Source organism: Petaurus breviceps, unplaced genomic scaffold (genome assembly GCF_028583685.1).
Source record: "Petaurus breviceps papuanus isolate PSGF00001 unplaced genomic scaffold, PetGlider_PUasm1.0 90842, whole genome shotgun sequence".
In the NCBI taxonomy this organism is placed as follows: Eukaryota; Metazoa; Chordata; class Mammalia; order Diprotodontia; family Petauridae; genus Petaurus; species Petaurus breviceps.
The window spans coordinates 908463-918359 of NW_027187358.1; positions in this window are offsets into that span (position 1 = coordinate 908463).

The following is a 9897-nucleotide window of genomic DNA, read 5'->3' on the forward strand; positions in this document are numbered from 1 at the left end:
GCCACCAAACTCTTAAAGTAGCGATAAAAGACACTGAAAGATGAAACTGTTGGGGTATTACAACAAATAAACAATCCCCCCAAAACCCCACTTCCTTTACCCTTAAAAATATGGGCTTTGAATTAACTATAAAAATAAGGGTATTTAGCTTTCCCACCACCCCTACACCCTCCAGCTGCCCATACAAAGTTACAAACCAAGGCTGATTTCAATCTTTCAAGACTCCTGCTAGTGGGTGATTTCACATCACACCCATATAACTTTTCCTTTGAGATTGCTTATAAAGCCAGTCATTCGTGTCCTTAGTCTTGGGCATTGAAACATCTGTAAGAAAACACTGGTTATTGTTGGTTCATGGACTTGCAAAGGTGTGGTTGTAGCAGTGCATAAGTTTTTCTTTTTTATCAGTGAGTAACCTCCAGTGCCTTTGACACTCCCCTCCACCAGAGGCATGTCTCCACCACCAAAAGGACTGTGTGGGCATGTACAATGTAAAAGGAAATAGAATAGAGGTCCTGGATGAAATGGAGAATGCACATGCAAATACACAAGAGACAGGTACCATCATTAACCAAATGAAATCTTTTGGAAAGTTCATGGTAATTTGAAGACTAGGAATATCAAGGGAGGAGGTGATATAAAAAGTGGTCCTCCCAGCACAAGGTCACCCAAATGCTCAATCTGTGAGTGGATGACAAAGGTAAGGGGCGTGGTCAGATTATGGGGATTCAGACAGAACACAAAATTTACTTTGCTTGTGTTTGTAATAACTGAGAGCTCTGGAAAAAAAAAATACTGGACTCCTGGCTCCTAGTGAAGCAAACAGGAGGCCATGGATGCAGAAGAAACCTGGACTTCAGTCAAACATCCAGAGATTTGTTGCTGTTGCTGTTGTCTGTTGTTCATACAATAGTGAATCTTTGGAAATAACTGGATAATTGAAGTTTTCCATTTCCATTTTGATGTTCGGCATCACATCGACATAGTCAATTATAACCCTAGAACGGGATTCTGCTGGTTTGACTGACTGATTAAAAGAGAGTAATTTATAATAAGCCACCTAGAATAGTTATCAAATCCTTTCATAGTTTTTCTACTGTTTTTATAATTTTTTTTATCCCCAGGGAGCATAATGATACATTGGACAAATGATCTATGCTTTTGCTGCTACTGTCTATCTATCTAGTATATAAGGTACTGGGGGGCTTGAAGTTGCATACCAATGACATTTCCATTTTATATTTTGATGTTTCTACCTTTAACTGCATTTCTGAATCAAAAGGGAAAGTCAATATATTTGTAAATATTTTCTACCCTTGCAAACTTGGTATTTTCTGGATAGATCCTTGCCCAACAGTAAAATGTATGCCATAAGATTGTGACTCTAAGTCATTATTCCTGAACATTCCTAGTTGCTAAGTTTCATGCATGTTTTTCTAAATAAAATAAAGCAAAAAACAACTTTACAGAGTCCCCAGAGGCCTTCTGGAAACCTTAAATTTGCCTTAGGCTACAGGTTACATGGGCGACAAGGACTTTTGAAAACCTTTCCTTCCTTCTGCTACAAAACAATGTCACTTATAGCTAATGATTATTTCATCTTGTTAGCCATTTCGCTTATGGTATGTCCATGCTCATTCTCCAGACCAGGCATTGGGGGCTTACATTACAGAAGACAGAGCATGAGGCTTGTTATACACTGGACTTAAATTGGAACAATTGTGTTGGTGCCAGCGATCAAGTAGGAAGGAAAAAAAACATGTCAGATGTCTCCTCCTTCAGCACAAGAGGGAAGAGGTGAGAACTGTAAAGCAGAGAGACATAGGAGAAAATCTTCTAGATTTGAGACTGTTTGGGGACTCAGCTAATTCAGCAGTGTGCAATTATGAAGATTAGTTTTCCTTTATAATACTGAAACCTTATGTGTGCACTCTTGGTCAACTTTTAAAAGCTTAAAACTACTTTTGCCTTACAAAGAATCAGACTATTAAGCATCCTCTTGGGAGCAAGTTGGTGAGCCCTGGAGGATTGTATTAATACTATCAGACCACTGGGGTGAGCAGGCTGTATGCAGTCACACAAAGCAGCTTATACCCTCCTTGGATAAAGCTTATGTGTTGGAGGAATGTGTCACAATATTTAATTAGTTCCCAACATGCATGTGTGAGGTTGGGTGGGGAAGAGAGGGGGAAGGGCAAATGTCAGATTTTTAATTAAATGATGGAAAGTACAGAGAAGCTAAGCAGCTTGTCCCAGGATATACATCAAGTTGAAGATAGGACTGCAGATCAATTTGAGATCTCTTGACTCAGGTCTTAGGGTTATCTCCTTTAAGAGGTTTATATTTCAAGCAATCTCTGGATAGACTCCAAGTCTTTTATTCTAAATTCCATCATTAAATACCTCCCAGAATGATATGGGCATGTGTACAATTACATAATTTGATTTTTTTTTCTTTAAAAGGAGGGTTTAGCATCCAGGGTCATAGAAACTCTGAGCTAGAGGAAACATTGGAGATTCAACCAATAATCCAACCCCAATATCCTTTATAGTGACCCTTCTAAGTAAGTCTAAGTAGTCATCTAGCCTCTGAAGAATTCTAGTGAAGAGGAGTTTAGTATCTCTCAAGGCAGTTCATTATATTTTTGGGTATCCTCAATTATTAGGAAGTGTTTCCTCACATCAAATCAAAATCTGCCTACCTCTAAGTCTTGTTCATGCTTTTGAAAATGAAAAGCAAATCAACTGAAACATTTTGGAATAAAAACCCAAAAAACCATTTAGTATACTGCTAAATTGGCATCTCTGAAAGGCTCTTTGTAACAGGTTTGTAAAAGGGTCCCTACTATCACAGCTCAGGGGACACAATTTTTTTTTAATTGAAGTGGGAGGGGAAAGGCAGAAAAGGCATTTATTGCCCTACAAGAAGTGTGAGATATGTAGCCTCATCAACTTCCATCCTGGAGAGGTCTGGAACACTAAATTTAGTTCAACTAAATGAAGAGGCATCCATTCTTTATTTTTTCCTTTTAGGCATGTCATATATCAGGACCCAATAGAGGTGCAAAGAGATAGAAAAAAACAATAAAGGAGCTTCTCCTTTTAACTGACAATGGAAGATTTTGGCTGAAGACTGATATAGTGTTTAATTACTGTTTCTGGGATTGATTGGCAGTCTTGGGTCAATACAGGAGGCAGGGCCAGAGGAAAGGGGAGAGAAACCAGATATGCATGAGCTGGTACTAATCAGATTCACTGCCCAGAAGAAAAATGGTTGACTTGACTTGCATATTCTATGGCCTTAAACAATTATCTTCTCAAATGATTGACAGTGGGACAACATAGTTTGAGATAGCTTCTGAAGAATGCTTATGCTGCATTTTCTAAAAATCCTACCCTTCCAATTTACATTTTCCTAATCAAAATTGAAATATGGCCAAAACCAACCAGAGGACTCCAAAATATAAGAAAACACAGATGCCTCTTGCAAAATGAAAAGCAGGTGTACGCATAAATGCATCCTAATGAGGGAAGGAAGCGGGTTTTATCCCAGAATAACTAAAGGAACAGTGACAACAAGAATTCCTCTGTAAAAGTTTGAGTTTGCTCTTCTAAGTTCTGACAGCACCAGGGCTCACCAGAGCACTAGTTCCAATGGGAGGGAGGAACTCATTGGCTTACCTTCTCCACATCACACAGAGTTGCTTTGAGACTTTCTTGCTAATAAAGTTGTAGTATGTTACTGCTGTGGCATTTAAGAAACTTTGTGGTTTCTGATGACGTTATTAGCTGGGATCCCTTCAGAAGCAAGTTCAGAGGAATCTGGCCAAAACTTTCACTGTTTACATGACCTGAGTTCACCAGTAACTTAGTGCCACAGTGGAGATGCCTACAGGCACTGGATAAGTATTTCCCCCCACACTAGCTGTGCATGGGAGCAGTATTATAATTTCCATTCGACAGTGGGATGGGTTGTTTTGTGGCAGACAAGATGATTGCTAGTGATGTGATTTATGTCCCTTTTTGTAATCTTCCTGGGCTTTCATTCGCTCTGTACACATTACCATGGGTGCATTTAAGGGCAATTGGAATCTGTGCAAAATTTAAGCCTTACAGACAGCCTCCTCCCTGACTTTAGCTTCCTCCAGGACAGACATCCTTCTAATTCCCTTTTGTGCAGGAATTCTGTCACACATATACTCTACTTTAAAATGCCTCCTATACAAGGACCTAGAAGATGGAAAGTATAAAACTTTTTCTTTATGGGGAATTTTGTTTGAAATAAAGGAGTTCTATCCTATTTTGAAATTGGATGAAAAAATCATACAGAGAGAAGGCTGCTGGAACACAAGCCATTATGCTTTTTAGTGATTCCCCTGAATTCCTTCTTTGCAGTCTTCCAAACTGTGGAAGGAACTCTTTATAGTCCTTAGGGAAGAACCGTTATTTATATTGAGGGAAAGAGATCAGGAGCTCAAACCTCACATGACCTCAAAGGCTTGACATTCAACCCAGAAGTTGGGGCTTATAGACAATTACTGTAAAAGTTAAATTTTTTATATGTGTTTTTGAGCCTTCTGAATAAGTTATTCCTAACATCCTTAACTAAGAAACTCATTCATGGGAAGAGGCAAACATCTTGGCTTCCTAGGATGAGGCCACTCAATTATTTTACAAATAATTTTTATAGCCAAAAAGATGGGCAGAGGAGATCCTCCAATGATTATTGGCACAGGACTGGTAGTTAAATGATTTAATGATTTTCTCCTAAAAATATCTTATGTCTATTTTGTATATGCCCACTTATCTGTCAGTCTGTCAGTCTATCTATCTATCTCTCTATCATCTGTCTATCTATCTAATCTGTCTATGTATGTAATTTCTTATCTCCTTGGACATACTAAAAACTCCCTGAGAGCAGGAGGTGCTTTTAGTTTTGTCTTTTTTTTTTTCTTTTTTGGAGGGAGGAGGGCAGGGCAATTGGGATTAAGTGACTTGCCCAAGGTCACATGACTAGTGTGTCAAGTGTCTGAATCCAGATTTGAACTCGGGTCTTCCTGATTCCAGGGCTGGTGCTCTATTCACTGTTCCACCTAGCTGCCCCTTTTAGTTTTGTCTTTGCACCCCCAAAGCCTAACAGTGACTAGTACACAGTAGGTGATTAATAAGTAATCAATAAGGTTGACTAATTGATTATATGTACTATATGTATCTCAATAGAACTGAGACAGGGATCTTGACCAAATATGTGAGACTGAGGGAACAATATTGAAAAAGAAGTACCAGATAGTGCAACTAAGCAATGGGGAAGGGAATGACCCTTGCTTTCCAATTGTTTTCCACTGGTCAAACATTATTCAATATAAAGGAAATGAGTCAGAGTGTGTTTATGGAAAGTTTTATAGAGACTTTCAGACAGTTACTTTAAGAAGTGCAATTAAACAGACCTGGAAAGTGAATTTAATTGAAAAGTTTCATATGTGATCATTCCCCATCTAGCATTTAGTTTCTCAGTGTACTGGGGCCTCACTCTTCATTACTAACTGAAATTTAATTTACATTCAAATTGCTTCATGGTTGAAACTCTATAGGCATTTATTTATTTTAGATTCACATTAAACATGGCAACTATTTTTCTGAGAATAATATCTAAAGTGATTTCTTTTCAACCCTCTCCTGGTCAATCTTTTTTCTGTTTTTTCTTATTTTTGTGGGGGGGAGGGGTGAGAATATAAAACTATGATTTTTATTAATGTGGGAAATTCAGGTATGGAAATTCTCTCCATTAATGCAGATGGGCAATTCATTCATAATTTATTAGACTAGGAGGAGGTACTTACTGTGCTTATCAATTAATTATCCAATATAATTCCCTCCCTTTTGTGGCCTTCTAGATGTTAGGAAGAACTCCTTGTGGTCCTTAGGAAACCAGGAATTATGGATATGGAAAGAAGTTTAGGAGATAAAACTCATGGATTTAGAGAATTGCCTGGGGGACTGAGAGAGCAAAATGACTGGTCCTGGGTCATACATCTATTTTTGTGTCAGAGGCAGGACCGAAACTAGGTCTCTTTCTATTCTTAATGCTATGCTGACTCATTATTTGATTAATAATTATTTCAAAACAAGCACCCTGATCTGGATTACAATTGTTTAGGATTTATAATCCACTAAATATTAACCTAAGATCTAAGTCTGTTTTATTCTCTGTGTAGAGAGTAGCATTTGAAGTCCTCTATATTTCATTTTGTGAAGTTAAGTGTCAATAGCACTAGAATATAATAAACTCCTTGAGGAAAGGGACTGTTTTCTTTTTGTTCCCAGTGATTAACAGATAGTAGGTGTTTAATAAGTGCTTATTAGATTAAGTTTAATTAAAGTCAGATTTCTGACTACGGACTGGATGCATCTATGTTTCTCGTCCTGGTCCAATAATATCAAGAAAGAATGGTGGAAGGCAACAGGAAAAACTCATTAACTTTAGGCTGAGAAATCCTTCATCCTGAAGATACTCTTGATTTAGCCAATGAGTACTATTCTCATTTCTAATATTCTAGGCAAGAGGATGCTCTGATTCTCCCTGAAAAAACTTTGGGTTTCCTGAGGAAAAAGAGAGGAGTTGGGAGATATAAGCAAAAATCTATGATTTTCAAGTAGAATTCACTGCAGATAGAAGCTGACATTGGAGAGCAAAAGAAAGGAGACATTTTAATAAATACCTAGTGACTCCTATGGGAAGAACTTCCTGCCCTAATCTTCTCTGTCTCGTTGCTTATTGAACTATGCCCAAATGATCAAATGATTGTCCAATCTCTGGTAAACTAAATTCAGATTTAGTTAGCCTGTGAGATTTTGCAGAAGTCCTCTTTTTTTTTTTAAGCAATTGGGGTTAAGTAACTTGCTAAAGGTTACATGGCCAGTTATTTCTGGGTGTGGTGCTTTGTGTCTGAGCCCGGGATTCGATCTCCAGGTCATCAAAACACTGGAGCCAGTGCTCTTACTCACTGTGCTACCTGGCCGCCCCTGCAGAAGTTCTCTTGGTGCTGGCATATTTGACCAAAACAAACAAACCAACCAACCAACCAAAAAGAAATCCCTTCCATTGGGCCAACTACTTTTTGTGGAGCTCAAATTGCTGTACAGGTACACAATTATTTCTAAAATCTATAGTGAGGTAGGTATTATTATTGAGATTCTGAAGCCCACAATGAGATTGATTATGGTTAGCATATCAGAGTCAGAGCTGAGAAGAAACCACATTTTTATATATTCTATCCCTGTGGCCAGTTTGCTAAACCTTATGGCTTCCAAGATTTTTACTTCAGAAGATTATGGATTTAGAATTGGCAGGAACCTTAGAAGACAGCCATTTCAACTTATCTTCATCCAGTTAGAGATGAAGAGACTGAAATGCAGAGAAGGTAAGTGATTTACTCAGAGTGAAGTAGTTAATAAGAGATGGAACTGGATTTGAATCCTGGTTCCTATTCTAAATCTTGTAGACTTTCTTTTATGCAACAACACTTCCTTTATGGTCTTCTCCACTGACTGTAAACAAAATGGATATTATTTTTTTTTAATTCCCAATGACTTTTTTTTTTTACACTTAGTTCCTTCCTTTACATTTTACCAGCTCTAAAACTAGGGGAATTATAGGAAAAGGGCAGGGAGCCTAGACTGGGCAGCCTTTCGAATTGTCTGTTGCTCAGGAAATGAATGTTGATGCTATTATATTCATTTTAAAAGAACTTTTCAAATATTTAAGGGCTATAAATGTCTCAGCATTGATGCTGCTGCTCTCCATTAACACTTGTCCCTCAATTGCTGTCCAGCATGTATATGGACTGGGCATTGAAGTGTCAGTGAGCTTCACATTTAAGACATTGACAATGGTCATTTAAACATAAATTACCTATAACTTTATAAAAAAGAAGTTGGTATTTGAAAGCAAACCCATTCAACTTAGTCTTTCATTTTAGAAATAAGTTAGAAGAAATGGTTTCTAAAAGCAGCGAGCCATTTTCCTTCAGTTTAAAAGGACAACTCTATTCTTCCCATCACCCTCTAGTGATGTGGAACCATTTCCAAAAAAAATGTTCAGGGATTGAGTACCTACAATAGTAAATGGAAAAGCAGAGTCACAGTCATGAAGCAAGAACTCTGCTCACTTGGCTCTCAGTCAGTCTCATTTCTCATCACCAAAATCAAATTAATTGTTGGAGAAATTTAGTCTATTCCCAGATCTAATCTGAACATAAAGAAAACACAGTTTTCGGAGACCAGAGAGGAATTAATGAGGACAATCAGTGTCAAGAATGTTCTAATCCAAGGAGTAACAGTTTCCCATAAGAGCATCCTCTGTGTCTCAAAAAGTATTCTGAGAGTAAAGGCTCCCCTCCACCCCCCACCCTGTAGTTTACTTGTAAAGCCCAGATCTTCTCTACGCCATATCCTCACCTACCTTATTCCTGTCCTTCTTAGCAATAATGCAATAAGAGTAAATAGTGGGGCTATCCCTCTTGAAATCTTAATATGACATTATTCTAGAGGTCTATGCCTTGGGACTATGCTATATCTGAGAGGGAATTACTATTCTGATACTTTAAGGAATAAATCTTCTCAAAGCACTCTAAGGTAACCTTGTTACATACTGATTGAATTTTGTGATTAAAAAAGACATTGGTTTTACCTGTAGTTTCTGGCATCATGATATAAATATCAACTTGTTTTCACATAAAATATTTCCTTACTCTCCTTCAAGGAGATCTGTGGTTTTAAAGTTTTAGACAATCTATTGCTAATGCATCTCTTACACAGGAATATGCAATTCATTTCAAGTGGAATCTTTTGGGGACAAATATCTGGAACATTGCTCATAGGACTCTCTTGGCATTTAGTGACAAGAGTCACTGTTAAGGTATAACTAAATCACCATCTTTACCAAGGAGCATGTTCTGGCTGATTCAGTATTACCAATTTACTTCACCCCAGAACAGGCAGAATGAGTTATGGGGGGGATTCAATGCTATGATGCTGGGAGAAAGCACAAATCATCTCCCTCAAATTAAACCTAGTGTCTGACTTGGACCAGTAGTGTTCTGGGCAATTATTGAAAATGGAAATAAAAATGTATAACTTAGCACTCTGTGGCCCTTCTGCCTGCTTTCAAGGGTCAGAGGATAAATGAAAAAGCGAAACAGGAATCCTGACTCATTGCCTTTCCCTTCAACATTTACAAAATAGGAATGTGGACATTTCCACCCCATATTCAAGTGAATACCAACATGACACCTTAATTCCATCATTTTGGGGATAACCTTTCATTTTGTATCTTTAGGCAAAGAACACAAGGAATGCGTTATTCATAGGATCATGGATTCCAGGCTGCAAAGGACCTTAGAGGCCATCGAGTCCAACCCCCTGATTTTACAGATAAGGAAACTGAGGTACAGTAAGTGATCTGTTTATAGTTACACAATCAGTCTGAATAAAAATTTGAACCCAGGTCCTCTGGACTTCAAATCAAGTGCCTTATGCACTATACCACAGTACCTTTCTTCTACTCCTTGAGTCTCAGTAATCCAGATGATAAAAGTAATCTTGTCAATGGCCCTGCAGTCAACTTTTCCAGCACACTGGAAGAAATCACTTCGACAAAGATCTGAAATCATACTTCTTGAGGTCACACTTGGGCAAAACTGTTCCTGGTTGATGTGCGATAAAAAGAATTTAAAGTTGAAGCCTAGCTCGTATTTGGTGGCAGAGTTTTATCTAACTCTTTAGGTAAATGCTTTTCTGCCTTCTATTGCAAACCTCTTGTCCAGTGGTTAAAAGTAGTAACAGTGGGAAAGAAGATTGGGAAAACAAAAAGATTTCTTTTGAATAGGTAACCAAAGT